Source organism: Adiantum capillus-veneris, chromosome 27 (assembly GCF_014529385.1).
Source record: "Adiantum capillus-veneris isolate H3 chromosome 27, ASM1452938v2, whole genome shotgun sequence".
Taxonomy (NCBI): Eukaryota; Viridiplantae; Streptophyta; class Polypodiopsida; order Polypodiales; family Pteridaceae; genus Adiantum; species Adiantum capillus-veneris.
This window is the reverse complement of record NC_140957.1, coordinates 50,530,801-50,556,678: the sequence shown is the minus strand read 5'-3', so window position 1 is coordinate 50,556,678 and position 25,878 is coordinate 50,530,801. Positions and strand designations below refer to the sequence as shown.

The 25,878-nt window shown below is 42.5% G+C and overlaps 2 pseudogenes; both read right to left on the bottom strand.

Annotated features, from left to right (window-relative positions):
• Positions 1–511: 511 nt before the first annotated feature.
• LOC147421951 (magnesium-chelatase subunit ChlH, chloroplastic pseudogene) lies at positions 512–17,372 on the bottom strand (annotated as a pseudogene).
• A 45-nt stretch (positions 17,373–17,417) lies between these two features.
• On the bottom strand, positions 17,418–24,925 carry LOC147421950 (magnesium-chelatase subunit ChlH, chloroplastic pseudogene; annotated as a pseudogene).
• Positions 24,926–25,878: the final 953 nt, after the last annotated feature.

Sequence of the window (25,878 nt, the reverse complement as noted above, 5' to 3'; positions counted from 1 at the left end):
AGGCCGTAACCCAATGGATCACCTATTGCATAACTGCACCCATCAACATACGTGTCAACCATGTTGCATGCCTCCTTTGATAGCTCGAACAAGGCCACATCATTGGATCCTACTTCATGCATAAAAGGACCACATCGCTTAACTGGAAACTCCTCCAACATAGGCACCATGGTCACCATCAACTCTACATTCAATTCCATACCTCCAACATCCTTAGTTTCAGCATCTCAAGCTCTTTTGCACCATCCATCTCATAGAGGTCTATCATCTCCTCTTGTAGATCAGCCGCCTATACCTACTCTTCAAGCTTCTCCTCATCTAGTGGCGGACAAAGCACAAGGCCACCTTTAACCTACATCCTGGCTAAACCCTTCTCAACAAGCACCTGTGATTAACCCTCCATGTTTGCCATCATGTCATTGAACCATCCCCAATCAACCGCGTCATCAAAACATACATAATCAATAGAGCCAATGTCCACAGTATCCTCCCTACAATCCATAGGCATATGTCATGCACCATCACCTTGCACCTCATCTTCATTTCCTTGCATGCCCTTATTGGTAGGCCCAAACTCTCCTCCTTGGCTACTATCTAGCATACCTACTTGCCCTTTGACCTGCTCTTCACATACATCCACTACATCTACACTCACATGCATAAGGTCAAACTCTTCATACCTCGAGTAGGTTGAATCCATCTCCCATCTTGTATCCCTATCCAAAGAGCTATTGCACCTTGGCTTGTGCTCCCCTTCTATCTCAAGATCTAGAATCTTATTTATCTCTATGACTTCAATCTCATCAGCAAAGCTCACATGCCGACCATGAGCACACTCCCAAAAATTTGACTATCCACCGTTGCACCTACCAAACCATCTCTTTGGTTTGGAACTATTGACAGCTCTTCAACAAATGGATCTTTACTACCTAGAATTTTGGTCATAAGAACCACCCCGTCTCTTTGCATTTATAGCACCTTCGGGTCTTCTTTTACATGAAAATCCTCTAGCCTCCACTTTGTCTTTGTTTCCACCATTTTGGATGGCTTCAACACCATTTGACTAGACCATACTTGTCTGGTTTGACGCTTCTTCAAACCCTTCTTTGTGCAACCACTTGCAAAGGCCACCACCTCCACATACGATATCGGCCCATCGACCTCCACTTTGTCACGAACATCCACATGTATGCACTCCATAAATTTTCTTAACTTCAAAAAATCAACATCCTCAGCAACAGTACCTTTATGAGCTGACCCTAAAAAGCCCTGAACTCCCACTTGAACATTTGGAAATCACCATCCAGGCTCTCCCTCAAACCATCCAGATTTCGCTTCACCTCATCAAGTTATGCACTGGACATGAACCTGCATTGAAATGCAATTTCCAAAGCTTCTTGACCTGTCTTTTCTTCATTGCACAGACCATCATAGCCTAGCTTTGCTCTTCCATGAACCAGGAGTGGGAAATCTTGGGCCACTCCCACTTCTCTTGATAAGACGCTTTCCAACAGGAACTAGCCGTAGTCTTGTACCCACACCTCCGTGTCTTGAAACCTTTGAAGTTTGGAAACCCCAACCATGCCATTGTTAGTTAAACCTGCTCTTTAAATCTCCCATTTCCAACACCAACAAAACATTGTCTTCAAGTTCAATGAAGAGCATCAATGTGCTCCTCAGAGGGGGCACCAGAAGATGGAAAGGGGGAAGGGGTACACACGCGAAACACAACAAACTACCTGTCTATAGCCCCAGGATACATGAAACACCCGAATCCACTAGGAATCACCTTCAAAATCCACACAATCTCACTTGCACATGCTCATTTTGACACTAAAATGCACACACACTCTTCAAAGGGACTTACAACGACAAAATTTTGAGAATCTTTACTTTGGGAGAAGGGCTCTTTTGAAGGTCTCTTCCTCAAACCCCTCCACAAGGATCAACCACACCAAGCATTTGCAAAGAAGACGTGCTTGGAAAATCTTAGAAGATCTCGACAAAGAACAATATCATAAACTGGGTTTATGGTGTTGCATGTTAGAGTCTTACATGTTGACATTTTAGGCATCCATCAACTACTTGTATTGAATTGGCGGTTATGTACTTGAAATACTACTTTAATATTTAACCTTTAATCTAGAAGTAGTACATCTCTTCTCCCACAATCTATCAGTTGAAACTCTTTCTTGTCCTCTTCATGCACAAAAGCTTTAAACACACTAACATCACCCAATTTTCATCATGATCCATAACCAGAACTTGTACAACAATAATCTCTTTTTGGCTAGATGTGATAAGCCTCAATAGAGCATAAGTGAGAAGCAACAATTTTGTATGTCCATTTTGTGTAAAAGTTATACTTGAATATAGGCAGTTAAACTTCATTTTTAAGTATGTCTGAGAAAATCATATACTAGTCTATTCTTTAAAGGAGCTAATCAATCAAGTAGACTAGTTATAACTTTCTAAATCAAATAGTGGTGGTAACTTTCTAATGTAAATCATGCATCCATGTGAAACTTTTACTTTGAATCTATTGAAGAGGAAAACCATAAAATTACAAAACACGTTGCAACCAATGATTCTTGTTATGATTGATGAGTGAGGAAGTGGCCTCACCTGAAAGAAAAAACACAACAGCAAGCTGCATTGTGTTGCCATGCTCATTTTGAAACACAAATGCACACACATAGATGTTCCAGGATATATCACACACCCAACACCTTTATTCTACATCGTTAACACACTCAAGCCTCTCTCTCTCTCTCTCTCTCTCTCTCTCTCTCTCTCTCTCTCTCTCTCTCTCTCTCTCTCTCTCTCTCTCTCTCTCTCTCTCTCTCTCTCTCTCTCTCTCTCTCTCTCTCTCTCTCTCTCTTTCTCTTTGTTACTTTGCATACACGGACCTCGGTTCGGGGTTGCACTCAATCACACCGACACCCGCAACACTAAGAAAAGCACAACAGAAACAAGAAAGGGAAGCGGGGAACCAACACCAAAAAGGGAGCACTGGAAAGCTTTGCATTCAAAAAACTTGTTTACAAGACCACCATCAAACTATGCAAGGCACACTCTTCCTGCATTGCTTCTTTTTCACCTCCAAAAGGCTCCCCAACAAGAAGGCTCTCCAAACAACGGCTTCCAAAAGCCCCTTCTTCAAACAAAACCCACCTTTACAAAAAAATCACTCTTATATGGAGCTCCCTTTTCAAAAAAAAAAAACAAACAAGGCTTTTTCCTTGCTCCTGCCGCGCTCAAGGAGCTCATTTTAACATTTGACCCACATTACATCCACTTGGCCTTGAATTTTTAGCATACATGAAAGGGTGGTAACACCTCAGCAACATCCTCACCTCCCACTTGCATGTGAAGCACCTCAAGGGCCCCATTTTGGTTGTCACGGCCATTGGGGTCAAACCTTCCTCAATAAAAGAATGGGCACCCATTGGGCCCGCAAAAACCCCACCTTGCTAGACTTCCATGTTAGCACTATAGCACAAGCACCAGATAGTAGCATTATCAACATCAACAACTCCCAATAGCACCAGCGAGCATCGCAAGCCACCACTGGTAGTGCCATCCACTCATCATCATAGCCTTGAGCTCGTTGGGCTCCAAGGGGGTCCTCATTGCCTTGTGATGCCTTCAGTGAGTCCATGGTCCTGTAAAAATATCCCAGGGGCTCAGTCCTCCTCTTTGGATGTGGGTTCACTGCATGTGTCACGTGGCAGCTCCAGAGCAATTGACCCCCTATGGCCTTCAAAAGCTTCTCAAGAATTACCACAAACGCATTAAAAGAAAACCTTTTTTTTGGCCTTTCTTCCCAGCCTTGCATTTACTGATCAAGTTGTTGAGAGCCATCAAGCCATGGTTGTAGACCCAGTCCTTGGCTACCATTCACATAGACCTTGCCACATTTTGATCTTCTTGTACCCGCCTTTTGATGCAACCAAAAAATGAAAAAACCATCTTGCATTGCATTGCCGCTAATTGGACCAAACTTCATCGGTTATAACTCATTGACCGGGCATCCAACTGATGAGTAGTCACTTTTTGACATGCTTCTCTAGCTTCTTGGCATGTTGTTTAAGGGTGTATACTAAGACATAGTCACCCGTTTTAAAGTCCTTGTTTTTGACATGTTTGTCGAAAAACTCTTTCTATTGTCTTTTTTTTGCATATATGGCTGCTACAGCATTGAGTCGTAACTCATCTAATTTTTCAAGGTCCTCTAACCGTTCTAAAAGCTCATGCCCCGTCCAGTCCAACTGTTTGGCTACCCTTAGTGTGGGAATCAAAAATTCAATAGGCAATATTGCATTTAACCCATATACCATATTAAATGGTGTAGCATTGAGTGTTGTTTTATATGCAACTCAATAAGCCCACAATGTTGAATATAGCATTTGATCCCAGTTCATTCTTGTTTCACTAACCAGTTTTGTAAGAACTGTGCACAATATTTTGTTGGTCGCTTCTGCTTGACCATTGGCTTGTGGATGGTAGGGTGCAGATTTACGATGAATTACCATAAACTCATTTAAGAGATGTTGGATAACTTCATTTACAAAGTGTGTCCCTCTATCACTCACTAGCTCGATTGGAAGGCCATAATGTGTAAACACATATTCATATAAGAATTGTGCCATGGTTCTAGCGTCTACTTTCGTTGTGGCTTTTGCTTCCACCCATTTGGTCATGTAATCCGTGGCCACTATGATATATTGTGCTTGTGAACGATACGCTGGTGGAGTAATAGGACCAACAAAGTCCAATCTCCATTTAGCGAATGCTCGAGCACTTACCATTGGTCTTAAAGGCATTTCGTCTCTTTTAATTGGTACCTTAGTGCGTTGAAATTCATCACACCTTTTTGCGAATTCTGCTGCATCTTGAATCATGGTCGGCCACCATATGCCTGCAACCATAATGATTTTTACGGTTCTCTCTGCTGAAAAATGACCTCCTGCTATGCCTGCATGAGCTTGTTCCAATAATGGAAAGTAGTCATTTTCATGAGGAACTAATCTCAATTGGTCATTCGTTCCTCTTTTATACAATTGGTCACTAATGAGGGTATACCTATTCGGTTCAATTTGTAAAGCCTTTTGTCTGGCTTTAGACCAATCTCCTGGAAACTCCTTATTAGTCAAATATTCCACAATAGCATGACTCCATGCAGGTGCTACTGTCACTTGGTATAATGTGGCATAATCCACAGTGGTATTGGATGTGCAAAAGTTGCATTTCTTGATGTAATTAGCTACATCGCGTGCCATTACTGGCCAATACACTCCAAGTCTTCTTAATTGTTCATAGAACATTTGATTTCCTCGATGGAATCCCCCTGTTTGTGTATGGGCCTCCTCTAGATACACGTCGTACTCCTCTAGGCCTATACACAACCTTAGAATCCCATCGTTTCCATGATGGTACATTCTTCCCGCAAGCATTGTGTAATTTTGTGCTTGTCTAACGTCTTCCACCGTGTGTCTGTCGTCAAGATTCATTCCATATGTCAACAACGGAATAATTTGCTCTAACCATTTCGTCACCATCTCTATATTAAACAGGTATGCGTCTGGGAGATCATAATCTACCCCAGTAGCTTTTTCGCCATGTAGTAATCGAGAAAGGTGGTCTGATCTTTGATGAGTTTTTCCTTTCTTAACTACTACCATAAAATCAAACTCCAGCAACACAATGAACCATCTGACAATTCGTCCCGTGTTACAAGGTTTGTTTACTAAGTACAAGAGTGCCTGATGATCCACAAAAAATGTGAATTTGTTCGCAAGTAAGTAATACCGAAATTTCTTTACCGCACATATCATACCCAATCCTTCTCTTTCAGTGGTGGTATAATTCTTCTCTGCACTGTTGAGTTGTCTACTAGCATAACTAATGGGAAAATTTGTATTACCCTACTCCGGTTGTGCTAATATATAGCCTATTGCAAATGCCGAAGCATCTACATGTACATGGAAGATCTTTGACCAATCTAGTGCTTTTAGAATTGGTGCAGATACCAGTGCATCTTTTAGTTTCTGGAATGACTCCTCACATTCGTTGGTCCATATGAAGATCGTGATTAGACTATACAAGGGTTTTGCTATTACACCGTACATGTAGATAAAACGTCGATAGTATCCACAATGTCCCATAAATGATTGTACCTCTTGTACAGTGTTTGGTCTTGGCAATTCTATGATCACCTTTACCTTGTCTTCATTAGTGGTAATTCCATTAGCCGAAACAATGTGACCTAGGATTTTACCTTGCCGTACCATGAATACACATTTTTCTGGGTTGAGGCAAATCCTATACGTTCTGCATTTTTTGAATACCTTTCTAAGATGATCTATATGGTCTTCTCTCAATAGGGAATAGACACACAAGTCATCCATGTAAATATCCAAGAATATTCGCAAGTATTCTTTAAAAGCATGTGTCATTAATCTCTGAAATGTGGCTGGAGCATTGGTCAAGCCAAATGGCATTACCCTAAACGCATATATGCCCCACTCTGTCGCAAACACTGTTTTGTATTGATCTTCTAGTTTGACCCCCAATTGGTTATAACTAGAGAATCCGTCCATAAAGCTATAGGCTTGCTTGCCTGCTACTCGTTCCAGGATGTGTTCCGTGATAGGAAGAGGATAGTTGTCCCTTATTGTTGCTGCGTTTACCTTCTTGAGATTCACACACACTCGAAATTTCCCATTTTTCTTAGGTACCACCACTATCGGCGACACCCAGTCCGTGTGCTCTATCTTATGAATAAATTCAGCCTCCATAAGTTTGTCTATCTCTTCCTTGATCCTTTTTGAGAATGTCTCATTGTACGTGTATGGACGTTGTTTGCTTGGCTTTGCATCAGACTCAGAGGGATTGAATGTTCACAAATGTTAGGATCCACCCCCTTCAGATCATCTAGGCAAATACATCACAAAATTCTTTAAGCGTTTTGATCAATAAGTCCTCTTCTTCCCGGCTTAGATCTGTGGCAATGTAAGCAGGTCGAGGACTTTCTCCCGGCTCTGCTAGGTCTATTTTCTTGGCGTTCTCTGGCCCATCGTAGGACTTGTTTGATTTAGGCTCTCTCATTGGTTGCTAAACCACCAATTTTCTTTCCTGAATGGTGTACTTACAATAGTGAGGAGGTACATCTATCTTTTTACTCCCATCACTAGCGTTCGTTCCATCGCTACTTTCCATTTCAGTTGTCCATACATTTTTCAGCTTTTGTTTCAAATCATTGTATCTCTTTTTCCGCTCAACTTTCGTTATAATTGGATCGCCAGAGACATCCAATTTTTCTGTTGCAACTCTTTTTTTTCCTTTGCTGGTTTTCTTAAGTTTCAACAGTCTTGACTTAAAACCTAAGTCTTCAGCAACCGTAAGAAATCTTCCTGACACTTTGTCCTTAGCACAATCAACAGCATGAATGTTCATAAGGAAATGTATCTTACCCCTGAACTCAGGCATAGGTCTCAGCCTAGTTGGTAGACTGTTATGGTGTCGCCTACTCTTGTATCTTTTTTGGCGTCTCACACTTTGGTTTGGGAAGTTGTAGAAGACGTCATTGTCTTGATCCTGATGGTCGTCTTCCTCCGTATTTTCTGACTTCTCGTCATCCACATTATCTTTGTTTTCACATTGATCAGAAGAATCATAAAATTCTTCTCCATCCTACTCGATTTCTTTAGTGGGGATGTCCACATAGCCCACTATCTTAATCTCAAGTTTCGTTTCCGTTTTATTGATCCTCGTATTCTCAGTGTCTCCTTAGTTCTCGTCTTCCTCCACAATTTTGTAGTATGGTACGATATCGTAGCCATTCTTGTCACAAAATTTGGTGGGAGTGACTTCATTGACGCATACATCCAGTGTAGCCAAAATTTGAGACCATTCTAGGGGTTCGAGCTTCTCTTCAGGAAAGAGTTCTCGTATATAGGCATCATCTTCCAAGACCCTCTCTAGTGTCCTTTCATTGTGGTCAAATTCACTACATTGAGATGCTCCGCACATCCATATCTCCTTTTTCTTACAGAGCCACGCTGGGACTTCTGATCCACTAATGGTGGTTGAGTCAAATTCTTCCATAGGTGTTCTCGTGACATCATGGTAGCTATGATTTTTCATATTTACACGTGTAGTGGTTTCATCATGTCTTAGATACAAATAATCATACCCCCAGTCCTGCACCATCTTGAGTTGCCTCATGAACGGCCTACCAAGGATAATTTCATAATTGTTCTTCTTGCCGAAATCTACTATGGAAAATGTATGTTCGTACTCTATGCCACATGAAGATACCACAATTGCCTCAAGCAATCCTATAGGCCTTTCTATGTGCCCATCCGCTAGTTGCAATTTCATTCTAGTTGTTCGTATTGCCAGTTTTCCCCATTTTTCCCATAGCACTTTGGTCGCAATGGCAATGCCAGCTCCGCTATCAAGTATGGCCTTAGTCTCTATGCCGTTATACTCAACTGGTAGAGTAGTGTTGCCGTATTCACCCTCACAATACTCTCCGACCTTGTTGAGCGGCACTGGTCTAGTGTTGACTCTCTTCGGTTTTGTGTCATTAAGCTCAGTTTCGAAGAACTTAAGAGGCGTCCTTATACCAAATTTTTCAAGACATTTGCCCACTTCCATCCACATGCTTGGCCTAATTTTTAACAATTCTTCCAACGTGATTGTACACTTGACCGGAGTGGTCAACAAGTTCGTCAAGATTTTAGTGTCCAATTGATTTGACCCTCCTATTCTTTGAGAAGGTACCCTTCGAATTTCCGACCTTGCCTCATAGTCTCCCATGTATGGCGGCAGAGTTCTGAGTAATGCTGGTCTACTATCTTCGGATGCAACTGAATCATTATCCCCTTGAAATGATTTAGCATCTAAATCCCATGGAGGCTTATTCAAGTTCAACTCTGAGAAAGGCGCTGACTCGACTGTTTTTGTCTCATATTTCTCTTGAGTTTTTCTCACCGTTTCCCATAGCTCTTCATGCCAATTTTCTTCCACAATAGGTGTATATGGTGGCAAATCTTTGAGTGATTCATCAGTGCTATTAGGCACGATTCTTGCATCCTCTACATCAGGCAAGGATTTAACGTTTTCTATCTTGTCAGGTGCCCTTTGTTCAGTTTTGATAGGTGTTTCATTGTTTGGTGGTTTGATTATTCTATCTCTCACTTCCATAGGTGGAGGCTCTAGTAAAGCTTCTACAGTTTCAATCAGCTGCTTGCACATCTCTAGTCTCTGTTTTTCTATCTCTGGATATGGATATGTCATCCACCTTTGCTCTAGAGTCTGTCTGTTCTTCAATCTTGCTTCATATGCTTGCAAGATTGCATCTAAGGGTTCATTGACCTTATCTACCAATACAGACCCTCCTGAGCTTGCGCTTCTTGGTCCTTCCGTTGATTTTAGAGAGTCAGACTCTCTTTGCTGTTTAAGTTGCTCTCGAGCCATTGTTAGCTCGGCTTCTACAGCTTTCTATTTTCGCTCACGTCTAGCTTTCATTTTTGCTCTTCGTTCTTTCCAAGGATTATCAGGACTGACGCTAGACTTGTCAGTCTTGATTTCCTCTTGATTTTCATCGTTACTCTTGGGTTGATTGTCATTTTTCCTTGTTTGGGCTCTCGTCAAGACCTTAACAGGAATCGGAGTTTCGTTTTCTGACCCTCCACTGGAAGGCAGTGCTCGCAGCATATTCAAAGTAGTTTTTGCTCCTTTGCTTAGGTTCTTAGGGCAATCACGAATCAAGTGAGTAATTCCACACTCGGTGCAATATGCGTTGACCCTAATGATTTCATCATGAGGACAGTCCCTCAGCCAATGGTCTCCACCACACTTGTAGCATGGTCCCTTAGGCTGTTGAGGTGCTCCTTGAGCTCCTCTTTGTTGGTGTGCAAGTCTTTGCCCGCTCATGCCTCCGTTGGCTATGAACAACAGTGTCCATTCATCCAAGCTATATCTTCCTTCTCTCGCTGCCTGTGCAGCAGTTGGTGGTCCTGTATTTCCTATCATGCTCCATGGTTTTGGTGTGGAGGGTTCTTCCGATGGATAATAGACAGAGTTTGCTGCATATCCATTGGGATCTTCATAGTATGCATGCATAGGCACCAAAGCCTTCTCTTCTGATTCAGTTACTGTTGGTGTGTATCTTATGCCGACTACTGGTTGTGGTCTTTCTACACCTACAGGTTCTGGTAGGTTTCATGTTTGATATTGGAGCGGTCCGGGGCGGGCAACAAGAGAGGCGACCTCTAAACACCCCTCAAGGCTCCCGTGCTGCTCAATTGGGGCTGGGGCAACCACAAGCACAACACAACAACAAACCCACAGCCAAACCCAAACAAGATAGGGGCACCACCTAGTTATGGTATGCGAACTAGGACGCAAGAGAGATTTTGGCACAACCAAGAAGATGCACCACACAACACACACAAGCAACCTCACACCAAGACACACATGAAATGGAGCAGAGAGAGCTAGAGCAAAGGGAAGAGAGAGAGGGAAGGATCTTGCGTAATACCTTATTTGTGACTTGCAAATGGAGATGGTTCGTTATGATGCTATCGTAGAACTTGTACAAAACTCACTCAATGCTTAGTGATTGCTGATCATTGCCAAAACACACACACACTGTCTTAGGGTGTGGGAGACCTCTCACCACAATACCCTCTTACAATGGACACAAAACTGGCAATGAAAAACACACTAAAACACTTTCTAAAATCAAGATCAACCGATAAAAACTCAAAATACACAAGTCACCTTGAATTCACCAAACCGTATTACACAAATGGAAGGACGAAGATTTGAACGTCGAATCACGCCTTTGATGCACCAAACCTCGATTTATTGATGATGAAGGAGCATGTACAATAGTGGTTTTGAGATTTGTGGAACTCACGCTCTCTCACTTGCAATGTGTAGCTTGAAGGCTTCTCTCACCCCAAGAGTGAAGCTCACAAGTGGTTGCTACACCTAAGTCTCTCCTCACGCATAGAGTGTTGGGGTGCTATGTGAGATGTTGGAGGTTGTTTTACAAGAAGGAGAGGGGCCTATTTATAGGTTGGAGACCCCTCATAAAGATTATTGGAAATCCTAATTTACAAGCTAACAAATCAGGATTATGAATTTTTTGAATATCAAAACATTGCGGGCCTTCTTTGTCTGCTTGAGTCATGGGTGTGGGCTCAAAAGAGAGCATTATTGATGGTAAATAAGGTGGAAGTCAGTAAGGAGAGAGAAAGAGAGAGAGAGAGTGTGTGTGTTACTATACACATGTCTTGAGGTGAGGTGTCTTTTATGGTTAGGTCAATGCTATTTTGTGTTAGCATGTTAGTCGTTAGTAATCACTAGAAAGTTAATGTTACATTTACAATGGGTAGAGTGATTTGATTTGATGAAGGAAGAGGGGTGAATTAAAAGAGAATCATTGAGATGGTGAAGCTTTGAAGAAGCTTGAACTCACCCTTGTGTAGATTGTGGAAAAAATGACCGCTGGTCTTCTTCTTCTTCTTCGCTTCTTTACGCCGCCGCTGCCAAGGTTGATCATCGTGATGAAAATGGTAATTCCGTTGATGAGATCTTTTGATTTGCAGAGGTTAAGCATGGTACACATGCTGAATTTATGTATATATATAAGGAGTAAGATGGAATTGTACTTTGGAGATAATAGAGAGAGGCATAGAGATGGTGTATGTACATGGAGAGCTCATATGAGAGCTATGGAAGTAAGTGGGGAGGTTAATGGTGAAGAAGGTGAGAGAAACCATTGAAGGTGCAGGTTTGAGTGAGGGATTGAGAGAAATGTGTGTGTGTGTGTGTGTGTGTGTGTGTAGAAGTGTGGAAAGAGGTGAGAGAAGACTAGGGGCTACTTGTGAAAAAAGTGGGCAGACTGGGGTCCACTCAAAAAATCATAGCTCACCGCTGGTAGCTCCAAAAATCATGAAAAAATTTGAGGTGATTATTCAAAGCGTGGGCTACATTTTCTCTTTTGACCACTGCTCCAAATTCGGAGTGGAGATAGGTGCCAAAATTCTCACCAAAAAGCCTGTTTTTATGCTTGCAAAAGTCTTTTAGTGGACCCCTCCTTTGTTGAATTTGTACAATGCATCCAAGAGTGAGCCCCTCCTTTGTCATATCATAATACAAAGCATCCAAGTTGCCCTTGACACATGCATGGAGGAGGATTATTAGTGAATAAAGAAATATATACATGGTGGGACTAGTGTATGGACTATTCATGGACTTTAGCTCAATGAGCACATGGTGTTAGAATAATGAGTAAAAATAATAATAAAAATATGGAGGAGTTATGGATATGGAAAGATATTGGAATCATATGATATGATCCCTCCTTGAATTATTTTGGGTGAAAGAGGAAAAGGTATGCAAGTAAATAATATAATAAAAGTAACCAATGAGTAGAAATCAATTTTTTGTTTTCACGAGGGTGAGGGTGAAAATGTGGGAGTGATTTGTATAAAGGAAAAATATGAGGTTAGAGTATGTACATATTGGCAAAAAATATAATTATGGTGTAAGAGGATGAAAGAAGGTGTACATAGGTTTAATAAAACACACACCTAAGTAGAAATATTTAAATAAAATACCAAAATAATTATAAAAAATCCCTATATTTAGGCCATATATACAATGAAATATTTACACACAAAGAGGCCATAATATACTTTTATTTTTTATTTTTTTTATTTTTTTTGGCTCACCTAGCCCAGTGACTAGCTAGCTGAGGGTTTTTTAAGAAAATATAGGAAAAGCCCCCTAACTCACACACGCCTATTTGCAGTGAAATGGTAGGGATAGCCATAGTGTTTGGGTGATTTTGGTAGGGTGGAGTAACTTAGTATAGCAATTATGGAGAGCCGAAAAACGGCTATCATTAGCCCTCCCCCAGGATGATGGTATATTCATGTACCATCATAGAGCATCTTTTCCAAAGAGAGTGCTTTAGAGTCCTTGACGAGATCTTCATTGTTTGGCCCCTCAGAATTTTGGCTGGAGTTACACTCATGCTTCATGTAACAATACTTACATGAGACAGAGGCCTTTGGACAGATCTTTGGTAGATCCTTTGGTAGAAGGCGACTCAAATAGGGCTTCAAGCGATACCCGTTTACCTTCCTGGAGTGCTCTTTACCATTCAAGTCCATAAGCTGATAGTAACTAGAATTGAAAGCCTTCTTGACTATGTATGGCCCTTGCCATCTAGTTTCAAACTTGGCATCAAAACGATTGTCAAGTCGATTGTCATACCTTAGCACAAGCTCTCCTTCCTTGATGCCCTTGTCCTTCAGTTTCTTGTCGTGCGATTCTTTCGCTTGTGTGGATTTCCTCTTGTAGCACTCGTATGCTGCTTCTCTTTTCCACTCAAGCTCCACTAACGTAAGAAGTCGATCCATCCATACCTCTTGATCATCTTGTGCTCCTTTGCCATGAAGTCGCATTGTTGGAATGTTGAGCTCGATAGGCTGCAAAGCCTCTTGACCATAGACCAAGTGAAATGGTGTGAACTCCGTGGCTTCCCTATATGTGGTTCGATATGCCCACAAGGCACCATCCAAGAAGTCATCCCATAATTTTGTCTTGTTTTGCACCATCTTTCTAATGATTCCTGCAATGACACCATTAGCCTTCTCCACCAAACCATTTGACTGTGGGTAGTATGGTGTGCTATGACGATGTAGAATGTGAAGCTCTTCACAAACTTCTGTGAGCAAGCCCTTCCTAAACCCTGGGCCATTATCAGAAACAATCTCCAAAGGTGTGCCAAATCTGCAACAAATGTGAGTGTACACAAACTTGCTAACCGTCCTCTCATTCACTCTTGCCACACTTTGAGCTTCCACCCACCTAGTCATATAGTCTACAGCCACTAGAATGTAGAGTTTACCATTTTTTGTCCTAGGCAGAGGACCCATAGCATCAATGCCCCACTTTTCAAAGGGTCCATTTGCAAGCACTATTTGCCTCGGGCCATGCACCAACCTTCTATTTCCATTTATCTGACAATTGTGACAGCTTTTACACCAATGTTGAACATCCACATGCAAGCTTGGCCAAACATACCCCGCAAGCAAAATCTTCTTCACAGTTGATTCTTGGGCAAAATGACCACCACATGCCTCTTCATGCAAACCTTTTAGAATGGCTGGAATTTCCTCAATAGTTGGTACTCTTCTGCATACTTGATCCTTCCCTTTTTGATAGAGGGAGCCTTCTAGGAAGAGATATACGCTTGCCTTCTTCATGAGTCTCCTCTTCTGAGCTTTTGTGAATTCTGGTGGAAACTCACCCTCCAAAATGTAGCCAATGATGGGAGCCAATGACTCCAATCCCTGGTACCTCAGTTGCTTCACAGCAGCCGCCACCATGATGACCTGCACTTCTTTCTTTACACATGCAACGGCTTGTTGTGCAAGTAAATCAGCATCTTCATTCTGTTTCCTAGGAATATGATATAGTTGCACTTCTTCAAATTGATTAAACAATCTACGAATGGCATGAACTTTTGTCCGTAAGCTCTCATTCTTGCATGCCCAAATGCCTAAAATCTGTTTAACAATGAGAAGTGCATCTCCCTTTACCATGAGGCGTTGTATCCCTTGGCCAATGCACATCTTCAAACCTTGAAGTAGAGTGTCATATTCTGCTTCATTGTTGCTAGCTGAACTTGGTAGATTGAACTTTTCTTTCATGACCACCTCTCCACTTGGGTTGAGCAACACTAGCCCTCCCCCTGCTTTTCCTGTGGCTCGTCGAAAAGCTCCATCAAAGAACAAGGTAAAAGCATTGGGAATACTTTTTGGTGGTGGCAATGGTAGGGTCTTTACTTGAGGCACCTTAATTTCCTTCTTATGTACCCTATAAGTGAGAATCCCTGCCAATTGTGCACGCACACTATCTTCTACCTTGAAAGAGTATTGGAACTCTTGCAACTCCATAATCCACTTTGAGATCCTAGTACTAAGATTCATTTGAGATGACACCCAAGGGAACAAATTTTCTGCAGTGAGAATTACAAAAGGTTTTGGTAGTAGGTAGGATCTAAACTTTCTCACCGCAAACATGAGAGAAAGCATCATGAGTTCTGCTTCTGTGTAGTCTCTCTCCAAAGCATTCATGACCCTACTAGCAAAGTAGATGGGTCGCATCCTTGTACTGTGGGGATCTTGTTGTAGCAACACAGCACCAATTGTTTCCCTTCCAACACTAGAGCTAACAAAGAATGTGTACTCCCAACAAGGAGGCATGAGTGTTGGTAGCTCTGACAAAATGACTTTAATGTTACAAAAATACTCTTCAAGCTCATCAGACCATGCAAATTCTACTTGTTGTGTCAACTTTTGCAAAGGATGAAGCAACTCCGAGGCTAAGTGAATGAAGCGTGACATATACTTCACCTTCTGAATGAAAGAGATGACCTCCTTAAGACTCTTCGGTGATGGGAGCTCAATAAGAGCCTTTGCCTTTGAAGGATCCACCTCAATGCCTTTATAGGAAACCTTGTGACCGAGCAAGATCACTTCATCCTCACCTATGTGGCACTTGTCGGGGTTGAGTTGACCTCCCATGTCGTAGAGCTTCTTTAAACCTTCTTCTACCCTTTGTAGATGCAATGATTCTGAGCTATAAATGCAAAAATCATCAATGAACACCCTAATTGACTTTCCAAAGAATGCTTGAAACACCATGTTCATGAAACGTTGGAATGTTGCAGGAGCATTTGTCAGACCAAATGGCATGACTCTAAAAGCATAACAACCCCAAGGAGTGATAAAGGTTGTTTTCAATTGATCTTCCAATGCGATACCTATTTGAAAGTAGCCTGAGTAGCCATCACACACAGTGTACTTCTCATGACCAGCTACTTCATTTAGTATCTCATCCTGAAATGGGAGGGGAAAGTGATCTCTTTTTGTTGCCTCATTGAGTGGACGGTAATCCACACACACCCTCCACTTTCCGTTCTTCTTAGGAGTGACAACAACAGGAGAGACCCACTCTGAATTCTCCACTGGATAAATGAACCCTGCTGCTAGAAGCTTTCTTACCTCCTTGAGTAAAGCCTGCTCCTTGATGACTCCTAGCCTTCGTAGCTTCTGAGCCTTAGGTGTGGCCTCTGGCTTCAACTCAATTTTGTGTTGAACAGCATCTACTCCACGCACATCGGTGTAGTCTTTAGCAAAAAGCCTAGGAAACTTCCTTAGCACACATTTGAACTCCTCTCTTTCATCCTTTGTAAGTGTTGTTGATAGCATACCTTCCAGCATCCCTTCATACCACTTGGGATTAAGCATCTTTGTTCTAGCATCCAGCCTCACTGTCTCAGAAAGACTCCTCACTTGGGCATTTGCTGTTGTAGTGTCTGCTATGTATGAACTAACTTTCTTCTTATCCTTCCTTAGTCCCTGAACAAGCTTGGTGGGATCCGAATCGAAATAATGACTTACATCAGTCAATGAGATCTCTGACGAATCTAGATTCTGGAATGTCGCATCGGCCGTAGCCAGTGCTAACTCAAACACCTCTCTCTTCTCTTTCATACCAGTTCCAGGCGCATCAGAGTCAAAGGCAAACGACTTGCGCTTCAGGTACATCTCCTGCAACTGTTGTTCACTCTCCCATGAAGAGTTCTCAACTGCCAAACTTATGTTGGCAGAGTAGGAGCCGGATGCATTGGAGAAAATTCTGGTGGCGGCATCTCGGACAGCAATTCCTAGCTTCTCTGATTGCTCAAGAGCATGCTTTCTGACAAAGTTCATCTCCACTGGTTCATCCAGTTCGGCTACCATTTTCACAGCCCTGTCCAACAAATTCATCTGGTTAATGAAGAGGTCTCTGAATACTCCAGAGCAGTTGACAACAACATCCACCCGAGGCCTGCCAAGTTGCTCCAAAGAAACAGGCTCAACCTTGTTGACACGGCCAAGGGCATCCGGCCTAGGCTCGACTCCTAAAAGCCAAAGGACCTGGGCAAGTGATTCTCCATAGGTCTTAATATTGTCTGTACCCCACAGAACAAGAGCTATCGTCTCTGGATAGGCACCTCCATTCTCAACCCTCTGCCTCTCCAACAGCCTGTCCACAACCGTCTTTGCACACAGCATCGCAGCAACAGTTGGAATCGATTGTGGGTCAAGGGCATGGATGTTCTTTCCTGTAGGTAAGACCTTCGGGTTCCTGATTGGGTCACCTCCTGGGCCTGGCTCAACATATTTGCCTTCTAGGGCATCCTTCAAGCTGCCCACTTCATTGTTGGCAACGACTTGCTTCAAACAGTCCCCAAGGAACTCAAAAACAATCCGCATCTTCTCCCGGCTCGCATTGCTAAACTTGGTTCTTTGACCACTGCAACCCAGGGTGCTTTCTTAGGCACTGCAAAAAGAGAACCCAAGTTCTCAAACACATTGACAACCTGCCCCTTCTTGTTGGTTGTCTCCTCCACAAATGCTGTAATAGCAGCCCGGCAGACATCAGTGATCTCCCGAGAAAGTTCAACATCCTCTAACACCCCCTTGTTGTTATTCCTGTAGATTTCCTCAATATCCCTGCCAACCTAAGAGGACCTAAAATTCTACGAATTACACGTTGAAATTGCAACCTAGTACTAACAATTATGTGTACCTTTTGCCTTGCAATGGGAATGAAGGGATCATACAAATTCTCGTGATTCATGCAAGCTACTTGATTATGCTAAAGGTTGAGCCTACACAAAACATACACAAGTCTGTCCTCAGTGGGGGCACCAAAATTGGAGCGGTCCGGGGCGGGCAACAAGAGAGGCGACCTCTAAACACCCCTCAAGGCTCCCGTGCTGCTCAATTGGGGCTGGGGCAACCACAAGCACAACACAACAACAAACCCACAGCCAAACCCAAACAAGATAGGGGCACCACCTAGTTATGGTATGCGAACTAGGACGCAAGAGAGATTTTGGCACAACCAAGAAGATGCACCACACAACACACACAAGCAACCTCACACCAAGACACACATGAAATGGAGCAGAGAGAGCTAGAGCAAAGGGAAGAGAGAGAGGGAAGGATCTTGCGTAATACCTTATTTGTGACTTGCAAATGGAGATGGTTCGTTATGATGCTATCGTAGAACTTGTACAAAACTCACTCAATGCTTAGTGATTGCTAATCATTGCCAAAACACACACACACTGTCTTAGGGTGTGGGAGACCTCTCACCACAATACCCTCTTACAATGGACACAAAACTGGCAATGAAAAATACACTAAAACACTTTCTAAAATCAAGATCAACCGATAAAAACTCAAAATACACAAGTCACCTTGAATTCACCAAACCGTATTACACAAATGGAAGGACGAAGATTTGAACGTCGAATCACGCCTTTGATGCACCAAACCTCGATTTATTGATGATGAAGGAGCATGTACAATAGTGGTTTTGAGATTTGTGGAACTCACGCTCTCTCACTTGCAATGTGTAGCTTGAAGGCTTCTCTCACCCCAAGAGTGAAGCTCACAAGTGGTTGCTACACCTAAGTCTCTCCTCACGCATAGAGTGTTGGGGTGCTATGTGAGATGTTGGAGGTTGTTTTACAAGAAGGAGAGGGGCCTATTTATAGGTTGGAGACCCCTCATAAAGATTATTGGAAATCCTAATTTACAAGCTAACAAATCAGGATTATGAATTTTTTGAATATCAAAACATTGCGGGCCTTCTTTGTCTGCTTGAGTCATGGGTGTGGGCTCAAAAGAGAGCATTATTGATGGTAAATAAGGTGGAAGTCAGTAAGGAGAGAGAAAGAGAGAGAGAGAGTGTGTGTTACTATACACATGTCTTGAGGTGAGGTGTCTTTTATGGTTAGGTCAATGCTATTTTGTGTTAGCATGTTAGTCGTTAGTAATCACTAGAAAGTTAATGTTACATTTACAATGGGTAGAGTGATTTGATTTGATGAAGGAAGAGGGGTGAATTAAAAGAGAATCATTGAGATGGTGAAGCTTTGAAGAAGCTTGAACTCACCCTTGTGTAGATTGTGGAAAAAATGACCGCTGGTCTTCTTCTTCTTCTTCGCTTCTTTACGCCGCCGCTGCCAAGGTTGATCATCGTGATGAAAATGGTAATTCCGTTGATGAGATCTTTTGATTTGCAGAGGTTAAGCATGGTACACATGCTGAATTTATGTATATATATAAGGAGTAAGATGGAATTGTACTTTGGAGATAATAGAGAGAGGCATAGAGATGGTGTATGTACATGGAGAGCTCATATGAGAGCTATGGAAGTAAGTGGGGAGGTTAATGGTGAAGAAGGTGAGAGAAACCATTGAAGGTGCAGGTTTGAGTGAGGGATTGAGAGAAATGTGTGTGTGTGTGTGTGTGTGTGTGTGTAGAAGTGTGGAAAGAGGTGAGAGAAGACTAGGGGCTACTTGTGAAAAAAGTGGGCAGACTGGGGTCCACTCAAAAAATCATAGCTCACCGCTGGTAGCTCCAAAAATCATGAAAAAATTTGAGGTGATTATTCAAAGCGTGGGCTACATTTTCTCTTTTGACCACTGCTCCAAATTCGGAGTGGAGATAGGTGCCAAAATTCTCACCAAAAAGCCTGTTTTTATGCTTGCAAAAGTCTTTTAGTGGACCCCTCCTTTGTTGAATTTGTACAATGCATCCAAGAGTGAGCCCCTCCTTTGTCATATCATAATACAAAGCATCCAAGTTGCCCTTGACACATGCATGGAGGAGGATTATTAGTGAATAAAGAAATATATACATGGTGGGACTAGTGTATGGACTATTCATGGACTTTAGCTCAATGAGCACATGGTGTTAGAATAATGAGTAAAAATAATAATAAAAATATGGAGGAGTTATGGATATGGAAAGATATTGGAATCATATGATATGATCCCTCCTTGAATTATTTTGGGTGAAAGAGGAAAAGGTATGCAAGTAAATAATATAATAAAAGTAACCAATGAGTAGAAATCAATTTTTTGTTTTCACGAGGGTGAGGGTGAAAATGTGGGAGTGATTTGTATAAAGGAAAAATATGAGGTTAGAGTATGTACATATTGGCAAAAAATATAATTATGGTGTAAGAGGATGAAAGAAGGTGTACATAGGTTTAATAAAACACACACCTAAGTAGAAATATTTAAATAAAATACCAAAATAATTATAAAAAATCCCTATATTTAGGCCATATATACAATGAAATATTTACACACAAAGAGGCCATAATATACTTTTATTTTTTATTTTTTTTATTTTTTTTGGCTCACCTAGCCCAGTGACTAGCTAGCTGAGGGTTTTTTAAGAAAATATAGGAAAAGCCCCCTAACTCACACACGCCTATTTGCAGTGAAATGGTAGGGATAGCCATAGTGTTTGGGTGATTTTGGTAGGGTGGAGTAACTTAGTATAGCAATTATGGAGAGCCGAAAAACGGCTATCATTAGCCCTCCCCCAGGATGATGGTATATTCATGTACCATCATAGAGCATCTTTTCCAAAGAGAGTGCTTTAGAGTCCTTGACGAGATCTTCATTGTTTGGCCCCTCAGAATTTTGGCTGGAGTTACACTCATGCTTCATGTAACAATACTTACATGAGACAGAGGCCTTTGGACAGATCTTTGGTAGATCCTTTGGTAGAAGGCGACTCAAATAGGGCTTCAAGCGATACCCGTTTACCTTCCTGGAGTGCTCTTTACCATTCAAGTCCATAAGCTGATAGTAACTAGAATTGAAAGCCTTCTTGACTATGTATGGCCCTTGCCATCTAGTTTCAAACTTGGCATCAAAACGATTGTCAAGTCGATTGTCATACCTTAGCACAAGCTCTCCTTCCTTGATGCCTTTGTCCTTCAGTTTCTTGTCGTGCGATTCTTTCGCTTGTGTGGCTTTCCTCTTGTAGCACTCGTATGCTGCTTCTCTTTTCCACTCAAGCTCCACTAACGTAAGAAGTCGATCCATCCATACCTCTTGATCATCTTGTGCTCCTTTGCCATGAAGTCGCATTGTTGGAATGTTGAGCTCGATAGGCTGCAAAGCCTCTTGACCATAGACCAAGTGAAATGGTGTGAACTCCGTGGCTTCCCTATATGTGGTTCGATATGCCCACAAGGCACCATCCAAGAAGTCATCCCATAATTTTGTCTTGTTTTGCACCATCTTTCTAATGATTCCTGCAATGACACCATTAGCCTTCTCCACCAAACCATTTGACTGTGGGTAGTATGGTGTGCTATGACGATGTAGAATGTGAAGCTCTTCACAAACTTCTGTGAGCAAGCCCTTCCTAAACCCTGGGCCATTATCAGAAACAATCTCCAAAGGTGTGCCAAATCTGCAACAAATGTGAGTGTACACAAACTTGCTAACCGTCCTCTCATTCACTCTTGCCACACTTTGAGCTTCCACCCACCTAGTCATATAGTCTACAGCCACTAGAATGTAGAGTTTACCATTTTTTGTCCTAGGCAGAGGACCCATAGCATCAATGCCCCACTTTTCAAAGGGTCCATTTGCAAGCACTATTTGCCTCGGGCCATGCACCAACCTTCTATTTCCATTTATCTGACAATTGTGACAGCTTTTACACCAATGTTGAACATCCACATGCAAGCTTGGCCAAACATACCCCGCAAGCAAAATCTTCTTCACAGTTGATTCTTGGGCAAAATGACCACCACATGCCTCTTCATGCAAACCTTTTAGAATGGCTGGAATTTCCTCAATAGTTGGTACTCTTCTGCATACTTGATCCTTCCCTTTTTGATAGAGGGAGCCTTCTAGGAAGAGATATACGCTTGCCTTCTTCATGAGTCTCCTCTTCTGAGCTTTTGTGAAGTCTGGTGGAAACTCACCCTCCAAAATGTAGCCAATGATGGGAGCCAATGACTCCAATCCCTGGTACCTCGGTTGCTTCACAGCAGCCGCCACCATGATGACCTGCACTTCTTTCTTTACACATGCAACGGCTTGTTGTGCAAGTAAATCAGCATCTTCATTCTGTTTCCTAGGAATATGATATAGTTGCACTTCTTCAAATTGATTAAACAATCTACGAATGGCATGAACTTTTGTCCGTAAGCTCTCATTCTTGCATGCCCAAATGCCTAAAATCTGTTTAACAATGAGAAGTGCATCTCCCTTTACCATGAGGCGTTGTATCCCTTGGCCAATGCACATCTTCAAACCTTGAAGTAGAGTGTCATATTCTGCTTCATTGTTGCTAGCTGAACTTGGTAGATTGAACTTTTCTTTCATGACCACCTCTCCACTTGGGTTGAGCAACACTAGCCCTCCCCCTGCTTTTCCTGTGGCTTGTCGAAAAGCTCCATCAAAGAACAAGGTAAAAGCATTGGGAATACTTTTTGGTGGTGGCAATGGTAGGGTCTTTACTTGAGGCACCTTAATTTCCTTCTTATGTACCCTATAAGTGAGAATCCCTGCCAATTGTGCACGCACACTATCTTCTACCTTGAAAGAGTATTGGAACTCTTGCAACTCCATAATCCACTTTGAGATCCTAGTACTAAGATTCATTTGAGATGACACCCAAGGGAACAAATTTTCTGCAGTGAGAATTACAAAAGGTTTTGGTAGTAGGTAGGATCTAAACTTTCTCACCGCAAACATGAGAGAAAGCATCATGAGTTCTGCTTCGGTGTAGTCTCTCTCCAAAGCATTCATGACCCTACTAGCAAAGTAGATGGGTCGCATCCTTGTACTGTGGGGATCTTGTTGTAGCAACACAGCACCAATTGTTTCCCTTCCAACACTAGAGCTAACAAAGAATGTGTACTCCCAACAAGGAGGCATGAGTGTTGGTAGCTCTGACAAAATGACTTTAATGTTACAAAAATACTCTTCAAGCTCATCAGACCATGCAAATTCTACTTGTTGTGTCAACTTTTGCAAAGGATGAAGCAACTCCGAGGCTAAGTGAATGAAGCGTGACATATACTTCACCTTCTGAATGAAAGAGATGACCTCCTTAAGACTCTTCGGTGATGGGAGCTCAATAAGAGCCTTTGCCTTTGAAGGATCCACCTCAATGCCTTTATAGGAAACCTTGTGACCGAGCAAGATCACTTCATCCTCACCTATGTGGCACTTGTCGAGGTTGAGTTGACCTCCCATGTCGTAGAGCTTCTTTAAACCTTCTTCTACCCTTTGTAGATGCAATGATTCTGAGCTATAAATGCAAAAATCATCAATGAACACCCTAATTGACTTTCCAAAGAATGCTTGAAACACCATGTTCATGAAACGTTGGAATGTTGCAGGAGCATTTGTCAGACCAAATGGCATGACTCTAAAAGCATAACAACCCCAAGGAGTGATAAAGGTTGTTTTCAATTGATCTTCCAATGCGATACCTATTTGAAAGTAGCCTGAGTAGCCATCACACACAGTGTACTTCTCATGACCAGCTACTTCATTTAGTATCTCATCCTGAAATGGGAGGGGAAAGTGATCTCTTTTTGTTGCCTCATTGAGTGGACGGTAATCCACACACACCCTCCACTTTCCGTTCTTCTTAGGAGTGACAACAACAGGAGAGACCCACTCTGAATTATCCACTGGATAAATGAACCCTGCTGCTAGAAGCTTTCTTACCTCCTTGAGTAAAGCCTGCTCCTTGATGACTCCTAGCCTTCGTAGCTTCTGAGCCTTAGGTGTGGCCTCTGGCTTCAACTCAATTTTGTGTTGAACAGCATCTACTCCACGCACATCGGTGTAGTCTTTAGCAAAAAGCCTAGGAAACTTCCTTAGCACACATTTGAACTCCTCTCTTTCATCCTTTGTAAGTGTTGTTGATAGCATACCTTCCAGCATCCCTTCATACCACTTGGGATTAAGCATCTTTGTTCTAGCATCCAGCCTCACTGTCTCAGAAAGACTCCTCACTTGGGCATTTGCTGTTGTAGTGTCTGCTATGTATGAACTAACTTTCTTCTTATCCTTCCTTAGTCCCTGAACAAGCTTGGTGGGATCCGAATCGAAATAATGACTTACATCAGTCAATGAGATCTCTGGCGAATCTAGATTCTGGAATGTCGCATCGGCCGTAGCCAGTGCTAACTCAAACACCTCTCTCTTCTCTTTCATACCAGTTCCAGGCGCATCAGAGTCAAAGGCAAACGACTTGCGCTTCAGGTACATCTCCTGCAACTGTTGTTCACTCTCCCATGAAGAGTTCTCAACTGCCAAACTTATGTTGGCAGAGTAGGAGCCGGATGCATTGGAGAAAATTCTGGTGGCGGCATCTCGGACAGCAATTCCTAGCTTCTCTGATTGCTCAAGAGCATGCTTTCTGACAAAGTTCATCTCCACTGGTTCATCCAGTTCGGCTACCATTTTCACAGCCCTGTCCAACAAATTCATCTGGTTAATGAAGAGGTCTCTGAATACTCCAGAGCAGTTGACAACAACATCCACCCGAGGCCTGCCAAGTTGCTCCAAAGAAACAGGCTCAACCTTGTTGACACGGCCAAGGGCATCCGGCCTAGGCTCGACTCCTAAAAGCCAAAGGACCTGGGCAAGTGATTCTCCATAGGTCTTAATATTGTCTGTACCCCACAGAACAAGAGCTATCGTCTCTGGATAGGCACCTCCATTCTCAACCCTCTGCCTCTCCAACAGCCTGTCCACAACCGTCTTTGCACACAGCATCGCAGCAACAGTTGGAATCGATTGTGGGTCAAGGGCATGGATGTTCTTTCCTGTAGGTAAGACCTTCGGGTTCCTGATTGGGTCACCTCCTGGGCCTGGCTCAACATATTTGCCTTCTAGGGCATCCTTCAAGCTGCCCACTTCATTGTTGGCAACGACTTGCTTCAAACAGTCCCCAAGGAACTCAAAAAGAATCCGCATCTTCTCCCGGCTCGCATTGCTAAACTTGGTTCTTTGACCACTGCAACCCAGGGTGCTTTCTTAGGCACTGCAAAAAGAGAACCCAAGTTCTCAAACACATTGACAACCTGCCCCTTCTTGTTGGTTGTCTCCTCCACAAATGCTGTAATAGCAGCCCGGCAGACATCAGTGATCTCCCGAGAAAGTTCAACATCCTCTAACACCCCCTTGTTGTTATTCCTGTAGATTTCCTCAATATCCCTGCCAACCTAAGAGGACCTAAAATTCTACGAATTACACGTTGAAATTGCAACTTAGTACTAACAATTATGTGTACCTTTTGCCTTGCAATGGGAATGAAGGGATCATACAAATTCTCGTGATTCATGCAAGCTACTTGATTATGCTAAAGGTTGAGCCTACACAAAACATACACAAGTCTGTCCTCAGTGGGGGCACCAAAATTGGAGCGGTCCGGGGCGGGCAACAAGAGAGGCGACCTCTAAACACCCCTCAAGGCTCCCGTGCTGCTCAATTGGGGCTGGGGCAACCACAAGCACAACACAACAACAAACCCACAGCCAAACCCAAACAAGATAGGGGCACCACCTAGTTATGGTATGCGAACTAGGATGCAAGAGAGATTTTGGCACAACCAAGAAGATGCACCACACAACACACACAAGCAACCTCACACCAAGACACACATGAAATGGAGCAGAGAGAGCTAGAGCAAAGGGAAGAGAGAGAGGGAAGGATCTTGCGTAATACCTTATTTGTGACTTGCAAATGGAGATGGTTCGTTATGATGCTATCGTAGAACTTGTACAAAACTCACTCAATGCTTAGTGATTGCTAATCATTGCCAAAACACACACACACTGTCTTAGGGTGTGGGAGACCTCTCACCACAATACCCTCTTACAATGGACACAAAACTGGCAATGAAAAACACACTAAAACACTTTCTAAAATCAAGATCAACCGAT